The sequence below is a fragment of the Dermacentor albipictus genome, unplaced genomic scaffold, assembly GCF_038994185.2.
Source record: "Dermacentor albipictus isolate Rhodes 1998 colony unplaced genomic scaffold, USDA_Dalb.pri_finalv2 scaffold_34, whole genome shotgun sequence".
In the NCBI taxonomy this organism is placed as follows: Eukaryota; Metazoa; Arthropoda; class Arachnida; order Ixodida; family Ixodidae; genus Dermacentor; species Dermacentor albipictus.
In genome coordinates, this window is record NW_027225588.1 from 2259830 (window position 1) to 2272439 (window position 12610).

The following is a 12610-nucleotide window of genomic DNA, read 5'->3' on the forward strand; positions in this document are numbered from 1 at the left end:
CCGCTGCTCTCGGTTGCGCTGGTTCATCTCAGCGCATAAGGACGACTGCCGCTTCTGCGCATCGCCAGCGTCTAGACACGTGTGGTTCAGCGGTGTACCTGGGCACCGCGGCCTTTGGCGCTGTCAGCATCGCCGGACTGCTTAAAAGAAGCTATCCAGCGAGCGTGCATTTCCTTGGCAGCAGTGGCAGCGTATGGTATCTACATTTGCCTATTTTACAGGTTGGTGTTTTCTGCGCGGATGCCATTTTTTTGGCCTTGTCGTTTCTTTTTACTCAGTAGTTGTCACTGCTGCCCTCGCTTGGTTTTTACATCACACCTTTCTTTTTGAGTGTGTTTTGGCGTGTGCTGATACTGTCTTCAGTCATGCAGAAGTCTATCAATGATTTAAGAGGGGACCTACGGCAGGAGCTGAACCCAGTCCGGAAGGCTGTAGAGAGCGAGTTCCGCGCGCAGGTGAAAGCATTGCGAACAGAACTTCGTGATGATGTTCGCAGTATGGATCACATGAATGGTGTCTTCGAAGACATTCGACAGAATTGCGATGCCGTCAAGGCGCAAAACGCTGAGCTGAAGGATGAAAATAGTAAGCTACGCGCTGAACTTGATGGAATCAAGAAACACCTTGCAGACGCGGAGTCTCGTTTGCAACACGCCGAACAATATTCGAGCAACAAGAATATCGTAATTAAAGGTATAGTGGAAAGCCCCAACGAGGGCCTAACTGCTGTTGTTTGCAAACTTGAACAGCTTTCAGGAGTGAGCGTTGCACCAGGTGATCTTGAGGCTTGTCGCCGTGTTCAGGCTAGAAAAAACCCACGCCGCTATATGGTACAGTTCACGCGACGACAGAAACGGGATGCCCTGCTTGAGAAAGCAAGAAAAGCGCGTCTTAAGAACAGCGACTTTGGCATTGAATCAGCGTCGCCTGTCTACGGGAGTGAACACTTTGTCCAACACTAAAACACCTCCTCGGAATGGCTTCGACTAAAAAGTGCAAAAATGGGTGGAAATACGTATGGGGCCTTAATGGGAAGATCCTTGCGAAAAAGTCGGACGGAACAGAGACACTTGCCATAAGGCAAGAGTACGATCTGGAAAAGATCCAATGAACAGCTCTGCATGCTTATCGAGTACACTTAAGAATGGAGCAATACGAAGACAACGGAATACGGCGCCACATTAGTAACACAAGCAAAGTTATAACAGAAACTGCTGAAGCCAGTCAGGCAGTACTAAATCAAACACGAAGGCGCAGACCGAAACGGAAGCCTCGCAATATTTTTACATTTACTTTCGTTGGAACACTGTCTAATTCATATGAAATCGGCACTTGGCAACGACTGTTATCGTGGATGCATTCAAACACGAGGAAACTTTCACAAGCTGTAATGTTGTTGATACCGGGTACAGTCAATGAACTGAGAGGGTCAGTACACTGTGACGTCAGATATTCGGTGTTCTTTATCGTTCTTGTGACGAGAATGCAGATAATCATTTTCATGAATCGACAGACATGACATGGTCACTCATGCGCGGTAGTAGTGGCCGGGACAATCTGGTCAATATGTGTTTCCATCGAGCAAATGCTAGACCAAAAGTGTTGTTTTTCTCGTCCGTGATAGCTTCGTCGAAAAATGAAGCTGCAAAACTGATGCAGCTAAGTGACTTAACGGTGACTGAATTTTAGCAATGCTGTAACTGTGTCCATATCAACTTGAGATCCGGTCGCAATAAGGACGACGACACTGAATGTTTCTTTGGCGAGGTTAAAATTATATTTCTTATTGTGATGTTTACGGAAACGTGGTTTACTTGTGAAGAGAATGTGTTTGAAGTGCACGGATATAAGTCTTAGGCCCGTATTCAGAAACAGAACTTAAGTAGGGCATCAGTATGTGCGAGAAAAGTACAAATGTTAGGAAAGGTTTAGGCGACTTCTTCAAAAACGACGCTTGAGTATCACTTTCGAAAGTAACACTTTTCGAGTCAAGTATGTCGTCTGGTGTCGAGGATACGTAAATATTTGACGTGTACGATAGGTTCAATCGCAAAAAAATAATTTTTGCAGCAGATTAATGTGGATATAACTGTTGCAGTGCTTGCTCGCGCATTCTTATGAGTAAAATACAAAGAACGGTTTGGTTTTAACGCTTTACTCAAACTCGTCTGGCCACAAGTTCACGTTGGCTCTCGCAGCCACTGCGGTTCTGCGTGTGGCCGTCCCGACTTTTTTTTTTTTTTGCTGCTGAAAACTTGCGGTGTTCTTGCGCAGAGAGTGTGTGCGCGTTGCGTGTTTTCAACCCACGCGGACGATGGAAAAAAGGAAAACAATCTTTCCCGAGGAAGAACGCGCCGTGCTCCTTGAGTTCGTTTCGTGCCATCGCAGCCTTTTGACAGTGAAAAACCTCCGCGTCATCTCCTCCGGAACTTCTGGTGGGTACATGAGTGCGGTCAATGCACTCGCTCACACCAGGAAACCGTGCGATGGCGTAGAACTCCTCCATTGCTGATGCCAAATCATTACCATTTCGCAACTTCACGAGCTGCGGGAACAAAGTCTCAGCAATCATTCTTGACATTCGTGCAATGATTCGAGACACAGCTGCTTGCGAAACAATAGAGAATTTTAGCAGAGCGTTTACGGTCCGTTCCGCTCAGACCGGCCTATCACAACAATTGGCACGCAGCCGCTCAGCAAAACGCTACCGGGAACACTGACGCGCGTGCGCACAGCACACATAGCGGCAGCGGAACGTGGGACGCTGACCACGTTCCGCTAGGAATCTGATTTAGCGGTGCGTCAGGGAGCGTGTAGTTGCTTTCGCAATCGTTTTACCGCCAAGCTTAGAGCACGTCAGTGACGTCTCTGGGAGACGCTTGTTAGATAAGCGAAATCAATGCATTCTATTGCATTGATTTCGCGCGTGAAACGTGTGCAGAGCGATGCGCAAGCAAACGCTCTGCTAAAACTGTCTATTAACGAGGTTCCCGCTGACAACCTCAAATGTTCCGGCGCCGTAGAATCGCAGCACGATTAGAAGCTGGAGCATCGGCGGTACCGGGTGACCGCGTTTATTGTCTTTGGGGACCAGTGGCAGCATTTCCAAAAGCCGTAGCACCACTTGCTTGGAAAAGTGGTACCGCCACGAGAATCCCGCGTCGTTGTATGCTTCCATGGGATTCTGACGATCCTTAAGCCATGGCCGTAATGGGTACACGTATCGGTATGCCTCATCCCTCGTAATATTGCGCACACGTCCGGCGAAATCAGCAAAGTCGTCGAGGCTGCCGTAGTAGGCGGCCTTCTTGCTTGCTAGGCGAGAGTAGCGAAAGTCACACTTAAGGTTGCCAATGACCGTACTTTACTTTCCGGCACTCAAGTATCGATTAAAGTTTACTTTAAGTACAAGATTTGTCTATGAAAGGCGTTAAGCATCGACCGGCTACTTAAGTCATAAGTTAAGGGTAAGTTCCGTTTGTGAATACGGTCTTTACTTTGTAAACCGCTAACAGGAGCGTGGTAGAGGCGTGTCCATTTTGGCCTCAAATAAGTGCATTGCGAATTACTATCTGAACATTCTTGTTCTACTCCTTCCTATGAAGCACTTGTCATCAAGTCACGGAAATGTTTATTCTGTGTCTGCTATCGCCCACCTCGCGGTGACGTTTCTGCCTTTTTTAGGTTTTTAGATTCACTCTTGGAATTTGTTAACTATTATAAATATCAAATAATTTTAGGCGGTGATTTTAATATTAACTTACTAGCAGATAACCATATTAAAACTGCCTTTGAGTCTCTCTTAGATATAAACAATTGCCACACCGTAATAACTTCTCCAACGAGGCTGACAACTTCAACAGAGACTCTTCTTGATCTCTTCATTACAAATGCTGATTTGTGCCGTGCGCACTCTGGTGTTATAAAGTTCTGCCTCAGCGACCATCTCCCAATATTTATTTCTGTAAATGAATCTTATAAAATTATTCACCCCTCAAAGCCACGGGCACACATTTCTTACGGATCAATTAACTCTCCCATATTAACCACTTTTCGTGAATATATCGCACAGGTAAGCTGAGATGATGTTTTGAGTGAACGTAATCCGGAAATCGCCTACGACAGGTTCTTAGAAAAGTTTACATCTATCTACAATTCATGCTTTCCACAAAAAACATTTACCCGACCAAAGAAAGCTTGTAAGCCATGGATAACTACTGACATTTTGCATCTAATAAGAAAACGAGAGCAGCTATACAGAACATTCATTCAAACTAGATGTCCTACAACATTTAGTTCTTTCAAAAAACATAGAAATCATGTCACTAAAGAACTTCATGGTGCTAAACACAGGTACCGTTATAACCGCTTAATTTCTTAAAGCCAACGCTCTGGAGAGATGTGGCGCAAACTAAATACGATATTTGGCACAAGTACTGAACCTATTACAAAAATACTGAAGGACAACGTGGAAATTTGTGGAGCAAAACTAGCCAACGCATTTAATAATTCTTTTCTTTCTAATTTCCCATCGTCATCATCTGGAGGTGACAGCCTCTCTTACATGCAGCTGCGCTGCGAGCATACAATGTTTCTGCATACAAAATTCGTTATTGATCTGATCGCACATTGCTTAATGCATATAATTAACAATTGCCTTTCATGTGCGGTATTTCCTCGTAAAATGCAATGCGCAAAAGTTACCGCAATCCACAAAAAAGGCGATAAGAACGATCTTACAAACTACCGTCCAACCTCTATACTACCTGTCTTTTCAAAAGGTCTTGAAGAAATAATATTAACGCGTTCAATCTCATTTACTGATTGCTGCAACATGCTAACTGACTCGCAGTACGGCTTCAGGAAAGATAAATATACAGAGCTGGCAGTGCTCATGCAAAAAGAAATAATACTTGAAATGTTTGAAAGTCAGAGCTTGGTGCATGGTATCTTTCTGGATTTCACAAAAGCATTCGATCATATTAATCACAACATACTTGTGAAAAAATTGGAGCACTATGGCATTCGAGGGAAAGCTCCGTCACCCATTTTATTGTACCTACAGAATCACTCGCAGTTTGTCATGATTAATGGTCACTCTTCTCTAGTCAAACCAGTTAATTTAGGTGTTGCACAGGGAAGCATCTCGGGTCCTTTTTTATTTGTTCTTTATAATAACGATATTGTTAACGCTGATCATACCGCCAAGTGTATATTATACGCTGACGATACTAGCCTTTTCTTTTACCGGCTCGGTTGTCGCATGCCTTTATTTTCGCGCAAATGAAACACTTCATCGCATTCCCTTGTGGGCTACAAATAATCAATTAAAGCTAACCACTAGTAAAACGAAAGCAGTTTTGTTTCATCCACAAAACAAATTCTGCGATATCCCAGGACTACTGCAAAAAAATTTCGAAATAGAAGTTGTAGAAAGTTTTAAAACGCTTGGCGTGATTTTCTACACTAATTTGTCCTGGGATGCTCACATCAATTACCTAACAAAAAAACTCTCCAAAGTAATTGGTCTCAGAGCGTCGACATTGCTTTACGTTCCCTCCTTCTATTAACATTATTTCGTACAATGCTCTATTTTCTTCTACGTAAAACTATGGTGCGCTAGTTTGGGGAATAACAACTAAAAAAAATATGAAGACATTTCTTTCACTTCAGAAGCGTGCAATACGCTTTGCTTTTAAAGCTCTTTACCTGAGTCACACACAGGACATGTTTAACAAGCCTGAGCTTGTAAACGTACAATCTATGTACAATTTCAGACTACTTCGACAAAATAAACTGGAAACAAACAAGAAATATTACCTTCTCAAATCACTGGCGCGGTTGCAAAAAAAATTCCCCTGCACACAACACACGCTATCCCGAAACATGGAAAGTTGATACATGCCGCACGACTTACGGTAAGCAAATGTTAAGGTACACATTACCGACCTTGTTAAATGAGTTGGGCAAAAATGGCACGGATATCGAATTGATCTCTTTGAATCAGCTACGCAAGATATATGTATAAGAATCCATTGTTCTATATTTTGTTGAAACACTATTTTTATTTTCTGTACTTTTTTGTCGTGTCTGATCCAGTAAATTTCCCAGGATGTTTTTGTATGTTCATAAATTTTTCTTTACGAGCACATTTGCCTGTTTGCATTTTATATTTTCTGTAGTTTTTGCATTTCCTGGAAGTTGATTTTCTCCTCTGCTTTTTGTATGGAATTGATGCCACTGTATGCCATGCTATGGTGCACGGGCCCAGTCCAGTCTTTTCAGGCTTTTAGTCCGTGCTCCAAACATCTGGCAGATGTTGACTAAAGCTGCATGAGTCCGTGCCGGAGGTGCCTGTACGTGACAGTCACGTACAAAGAGCGGTAGTGGCTGCTAATGAGGCAATATGGAAAATGAGCCGAGAGAAAGGCTTTGAGGTTGTCGAAGTAAACAGGGTAGTGGGAAGTTGTGGTGGTTTTAAACGAGACGGGATCCACTTCAATTACAGGCTGGCACGAGAAGTGGGCGGGCGACTTGGTGGTTGCGCTGCGGCTTTTTAGGGGTCCCGCGGTCGCTCAGGAGTTCAGAGTAGATAGCAATGAAGAAGGTCCCCTAGGGAAACATCAGAAGAGCATCGCCGTCGAAAACAGAAAAAGGAGGAAAGCAAGAAGAAGAGCTCGCCATGCAATAGGCTACATAAACATGCAAGGGGGGCAGAAGAAAGGAAAAGTAGGCAGAGCTTGAGAAACAGTTACATAGAGAACAAATGGGGGTGTATGCGGTTACAGAAACGCACCTTAGAGACTCAGCCACCAGTTATTGAGAATTATGTTTGGGAAGGGTGCAACAGAACTAAGTCGGAAAGAAAGGGAGGGGGAGTCGGAATGCTCATCCATCAGGGAGACAAAAAGAAAAGAGTAAATTCAAAATGTCAAGACCAGGAAAAAAGCTTGTCTGGGCGTTAAGTATTTGTGGACCAGAAACAATTGCACAGAGAAGAATAAGGAGTTAGTGGAATGCATAAGCGCTGATATTAAGGGTTTCGGGAATGGTGCTGAAATTATCCTATTAGGTGACATGAATGCCCACATACAGGATTTTGATGGCTATACCGACAATAACGGGAAGTCAATGCTAGAGCTTTGTGAGCAACATAACCTCGTTATCGCGAACACAAGGCCTAAGAGTAAAGGGCAGATCACGTGCGAAGTGAGAAACCTGCACTCGACCATTGGTTACTGTCTGATGACAGAAGGAATTCATGATAAGTTGAGAGAAATGGTCATGGATGAGGAAGGGTTTAACAGCATAGGGAGTGACCATAAACGCATCATCTTGAAAATGGGATATGTAGTTGGGAAAAAGAGCAAGGAGGGCAACATGGCCAGTCAAAATTTGAATGCTGAACAAATATCAAATGTAGTCACTAGAGTTGAGGAAGAACTTGGCAAATGGCGAAGTAAAGAGTGGGAATATGGTGAGCTTCTAAATGTAATAACGACAGAAATACGGAAAGAGAAACAACATGTTCGTTGGAAAGGCAGAAAGAAACCGAAAAGCTGGTGGAACAAGGAGATACGAGAAGCGATCGCCGAACGACAGAAAGCATCTCGAGAGCACAGGCAGGCAAAGAAGGCGCAGTTGCCACATGATAAAGTAACCAGTAAATGGGAAATATACGGGGAGAAAAAGTCTACAGCTCAAGTACTGGTGCAAGAAAAATTGAAAGGTGAAAGTGAACGTTGGTTGTCAGAAATACGTGAGAAAAAGAAGGCCGCCCCAAGAATATTTTGGAACCACATAAAACTATTAGGATGGAGTTCAACAACAATACAACATATCCTAGATGAAGATGAAAACACACTGGAAGGAGAAGTGGCAATAAATAACACCCAAAAATAACAGCCGAATCTTTCCAAGCCAATGACGAGGTTGTATTTGAAGAAAAAAAGAGCATGAAAGAGACCCAAGTGGAAAAGGAGCTGGTGCTGACAAATTTCAACTGGAAGAAAGCGGACGAGAAAATTCCTAAGCGCACAGCCACGGGGCTAGACGAGGTTCCCGTTCGGCTGATTAATGAACTAGGACCAAAAAGTAAGGAAGCTCTGGTTAAAGCAGTGGAAAAAACTTTAAAGAATAGACGAATACCGGACAGTTGGCGATAAAGTAGAATGAATTTAATTTATAAAGGTAAGGGGGAGAAAGGTAGACTTCACTCGTACAGACCGTTGACCATTGCATCGGTAATATACGGGCTACCAATGCAGGCAATCAAATTAAAGCTTCAAGCATGGCCAGATAATAATGGCATTTTGGGAGAACTTCAGAATGGCTTCAGAATAGGTAGGTGTTTAGATGATAACTTACTTTTTCTTACAAGGTGTATAGAAATATCAGAAGTAGAAAGTAGACCGTTATATGTGGCCTTTTTAGACATTACAGGAGCCTATGACAACTTAGACCGCAGCATTTTGTGGGATATTCTGGAAGGGGAAGGCTTAGGTGACGATTGTCTACAGCTTTTGAGAGAGATTTACCTAGAAAATACCGTTTGCGTTGAGTGGGAAGGGATGAGGAGCGAGGAGAAAGTTCATATCAACAAGGGACTGGGGCAGGGGTGCCCTTTATCCCCGCTGCTGTTTATGATGTACATGGTGAGGATGGAGAGGGCGCTAGAAGGAAGTAATATCGGGTTTAATCTCTCATACAAACAGGCGGGTACAGTAGTACAGCAGCAACTCCCAGGTTTATCTTATGCGGACGACATTGTGTTGCTAGCTAACAAGCAAAGTGGTTTTCAACGTCTGGCTAATATATGTGGGCAGGAAGGCAACAGTTTAGGTTTGAAATTTAGCGTTAGAAAATCAGGTGTTAAGGTATTCAATAAAAACAGTGCACAGACAGTGGAGATACAGGGCCAGGAAATACCTCGGGTAACAGAATATAAATATCTTGGTATATGGATAAACGAAGGCAATAGATATATGGAAACACAGGAAAAAACAAAAACAGTGAAGGGGAAGAGAAATGCAGCCATAATGAAACACAGAGCGCTATGGGGATAATATAGGTACGAGGTCTTCCGAGGTATGTGGAAAGGTGTAATGGTTCCAGGACTTACTTTTGGAAATGCAGTTGTTTGCTTTAAATCAGGGGTACAATCAGGACTCGACGGGAACCAAAGGTCAGTGGGTCGCCTCTCATTGGGCGCTCACGGGAAGACTACAAATGAAGCTGTGCAGGGTGATATGGGCTGGACTAGTTTTGAAGTGAGGGAAGCTCGCAGTAAAATTCAGTATGAAGAACGGCTGAGGAATACGGAAGAAAGTAAATGGGCTGGGAGAAGGTTCAGGATTCTGTACAGGAAAAACTTTGATTCACAGTGGAGGAAAAGAACTAGGAAGCTTACCAGCAAGTATGCGGCCTGTAGTGTGGACAACACAGCAACAAAGAAACTCAAGCGGAAAGTCACAGAGGCTGAAATAATCTCATGGGTGACAGCGATGGAAAAGAAACCTGCCATGAGTAACTACTTAAGAGGAAAAAACGAAATCAGGAAAGAAACAATTAATGATAACTCAAAGTGAAGCTCATTAATTTTCGAAGCGAGATCAGGATGCCTTAGAACATGCACCTATAAAGCGATATATAAGACGGAAGAAGAAGCATGTGCTTGCTGCGGTAAAGCTAGGGAGACTATGGAGCATGTTTTATTAGAATGTGAACACGTCTACCCAGCGGTAGGTTTAAGCGCTACTGGCCTGCTTGAAGCACTTGGGTTCAGCGAGAGCAGTGGAAAAGTAAAGTTGTCCGCAATAGGGGGGGGGGGGGGGGGGGGGCATTAGTAAGAGGCGAGTAGAGTATTGATGGAAGAAAAGTAGGGAAATGACAAAAAATGGAGACGTACAAAAGCACAGTTCGAAATAGGGGATCAGAAAGCTTGGGTGGGGTAGTTCATAGTGTTTTTTTGCTTCTCTTTTTTATTGTTTAACCTAGGTAGGACATTAGGCCGTATAAAAACAAGAGCTTGGTGGCGCAGCCCACCGCCCAGTTCTAAAGGCTACGCTCATAACATCCATCCATCTATCCATCCATCCATCTATATCGTCCACCCCAAGGGGCCGCCGAGACCAAGCTGCCCCGATTGGAGGACCGGAACTTACGTGATGTATTGGTGTACTTCCAAAAGCACTTCGGTGAAGACGAATTTTGTGCGGCGGCTAGCGTCTGCCACTGCCTCTAGTTGCCATCGTACATCGTCAGGGTGTCGCGACCCGCGCATGCATGTCGCGATCCTCGAGCGTGCGTTTCCTCGGAATGACTTGAATTCGTTCGGGCTTTGCCCCACCTGGAGGAGAGAAATGCTTTGCATTAACTTAGGTATTCATTGAGGATAGTTTCTGCCATTATAGTTTTTTTTCCTTCTAGTCTGTATTGCTTTGATCATATATGCCACGTTTCTTTTCTAACCAAGTTTCAGTTGCCAGGCAGTGCTCAAGGTTTCAACAGCAAAGCTGTTGGTGCAACGAGAAGCGCTCTAAAGCCATATTTACGTGTGCACGTCACTCGCAGGTTAATATTGAGAGGAAATGGGGGTACGTTAAGGGTGATGTGCAGGGAATTTTCTAACTGCGTACGTTAATGAAGATTGGGTCACAATAAGTAAATCATCGTTTCTTTTATGTTAAGAGCCGGTGTGTGAAACACAAAGTTTTGCCGCTTGCCTGCAAGAGCTCATTGTGGGGAAATTCTGTGTCAAAGCTGTTAGTAGGATTAGAAGCCCTCGAAAATGTTCCATGCTTGCTTTTACGGTGTGGAAAGACTAGATTATTAACGAAATTTATATTTAGAGTGAATATGGGGCTTGTTAGCGGTGACGTGCACGTGTAATTTTTTTTGCGTTTAGCATTCTTTGCCTCGTTCATGCGTTCCGAGTCTGTCTATCGATATATCATTTTATTCCGGATGTAAGAACACAGGATCAGTTATAATCTTATTTTGCAGTATGTGCTATGACGGCCTAGATCTCTAGTTAACACCCGCCCTCAAGAGTTCTTCGTGAACTTTACGGCGCCGAAACCACTGGCCACCTTGGTGTTACTCGCACGCATGACCGCGCGCGCTATCGCTGGTACTCGCCTTGCCTAGCCAGTGCGGTGGCATGTCAACGCCTGCAAGCTCTGTCAACACCAAAAGAAACTGCCTGTGCTTCCTGCTGGGTATCTTCAGCCCATCGACGTCCCACCTGACCCTTCTTCCGTGGCGGCTTAGACCGTCTTGAACCCTTTCCTACGTCCGCTTCACGAAACAAATGGGTTGCCGTCACTACCGATTACACGGCGCGCCACGCAACGACACGATCGCCGGCGACCGGCTGTCCTACAGACGCGGCGGACTCTCCCTTTCGTGATCTAATTTTAGTACACGGCACCCCGTATCAAGTGCTGACTGACCGAGGCCGTGCCCTCCTGTCTAGAGTCATCGGTGATGTCCTGTGCTTTTTTCATTGGTGGACCATCCTTCCTCAGGGGTTCCAGGCAACCGCTGACATTAGTAGGTCCACCAACCGAAACGGTTTGGCAATAAAGCGAAGATTACCGCGAAGTTGTGACAATCATTTTCGGACACACACCCACACCCACACACACACACACACACACACACACAAATATATATATATATATATATATATATATATATATATATATATATATATATATACATATATATATATATATATATATATATATATATATATATATATATATATATATATATATATATATATATATATATATATATATATATATATATATATATATATATACTCCCAGGGTTCTACTCCCAGGGTTCTACTAGTACACATAAATACCCAAGAAAGTGGATGGGGAAACGCCGCCGCGGTAGCTCAATTGGTAGAGCATCGCACGCCACATGCGAAGGTTGTGGGTTCGGTTCCCACCTGCGGCAAGTTGTTTTTTCATCCACTTTAATTTCCACTAATTTATCATTACTTTATTTCATTTACTAAGCACATGCAATTTCCCCTATGTTGTACTTGGTGTCAGTGTTTGTTGGCTTCTCATTACATGACTAATAAAAATATCGGGTCCCTCGGTTAACCCCCTTTCTTCTCGTTTATTTATATATATATATATATATATATATATATATATATATATATATATATATATATATATATATATATATATATATATTGCCGCGACGCTATCTGTGCCCAACCACGCTGACGACGAGGACGACGACCCAGTGTGTGCAAGCGAGCGTGTTAGCGACGAAGCAGCTTAAACTGAACGCTTGTTCTAATTGTGTAGATTAAAAAACGCCCTCCGCTCTTGTCTCAAGTGAGCCGTGACACTGGTGGAGGTGCTGGTATCGCATCATCGCCTAATGATAGGGGCGACTCCTGCGAGTAGCCCTGCAAGTAGCCCTGCGTCCAGCCCTTCAAGACATCATCCACGCATCGAGACACCTGTGCACCGCGCAAGCCGCCACCTGCAAGGTCTGTGCCCGGAATTCGGTCTCTTGCAACTAACTTCGTCAGCCACCTCAACGACTCAGGAAATGGCGATTGCAAGTCTAACACAGC

The 12610-nt window shown here is 43.9% G+C and overlaps 1 non-coding gene across 1 annotated transcript; it reads left to right on the forward strand.

Moving 5' to 3' along the window:
- The first annotated feature begins 11897 nt into the window (after nt 1–11897).
- On the forward strand, nt 11898–11970 carry TRNAW-CCA (transfer RNA tryptophan (anticodon CCA)). Its single transcript has one exon. It is a non-coding gene; the product is annotated as a tRNA-Trp (tRNA).
- Nucleotides 11971–12610: the final 640 nt, after the last annotated feature.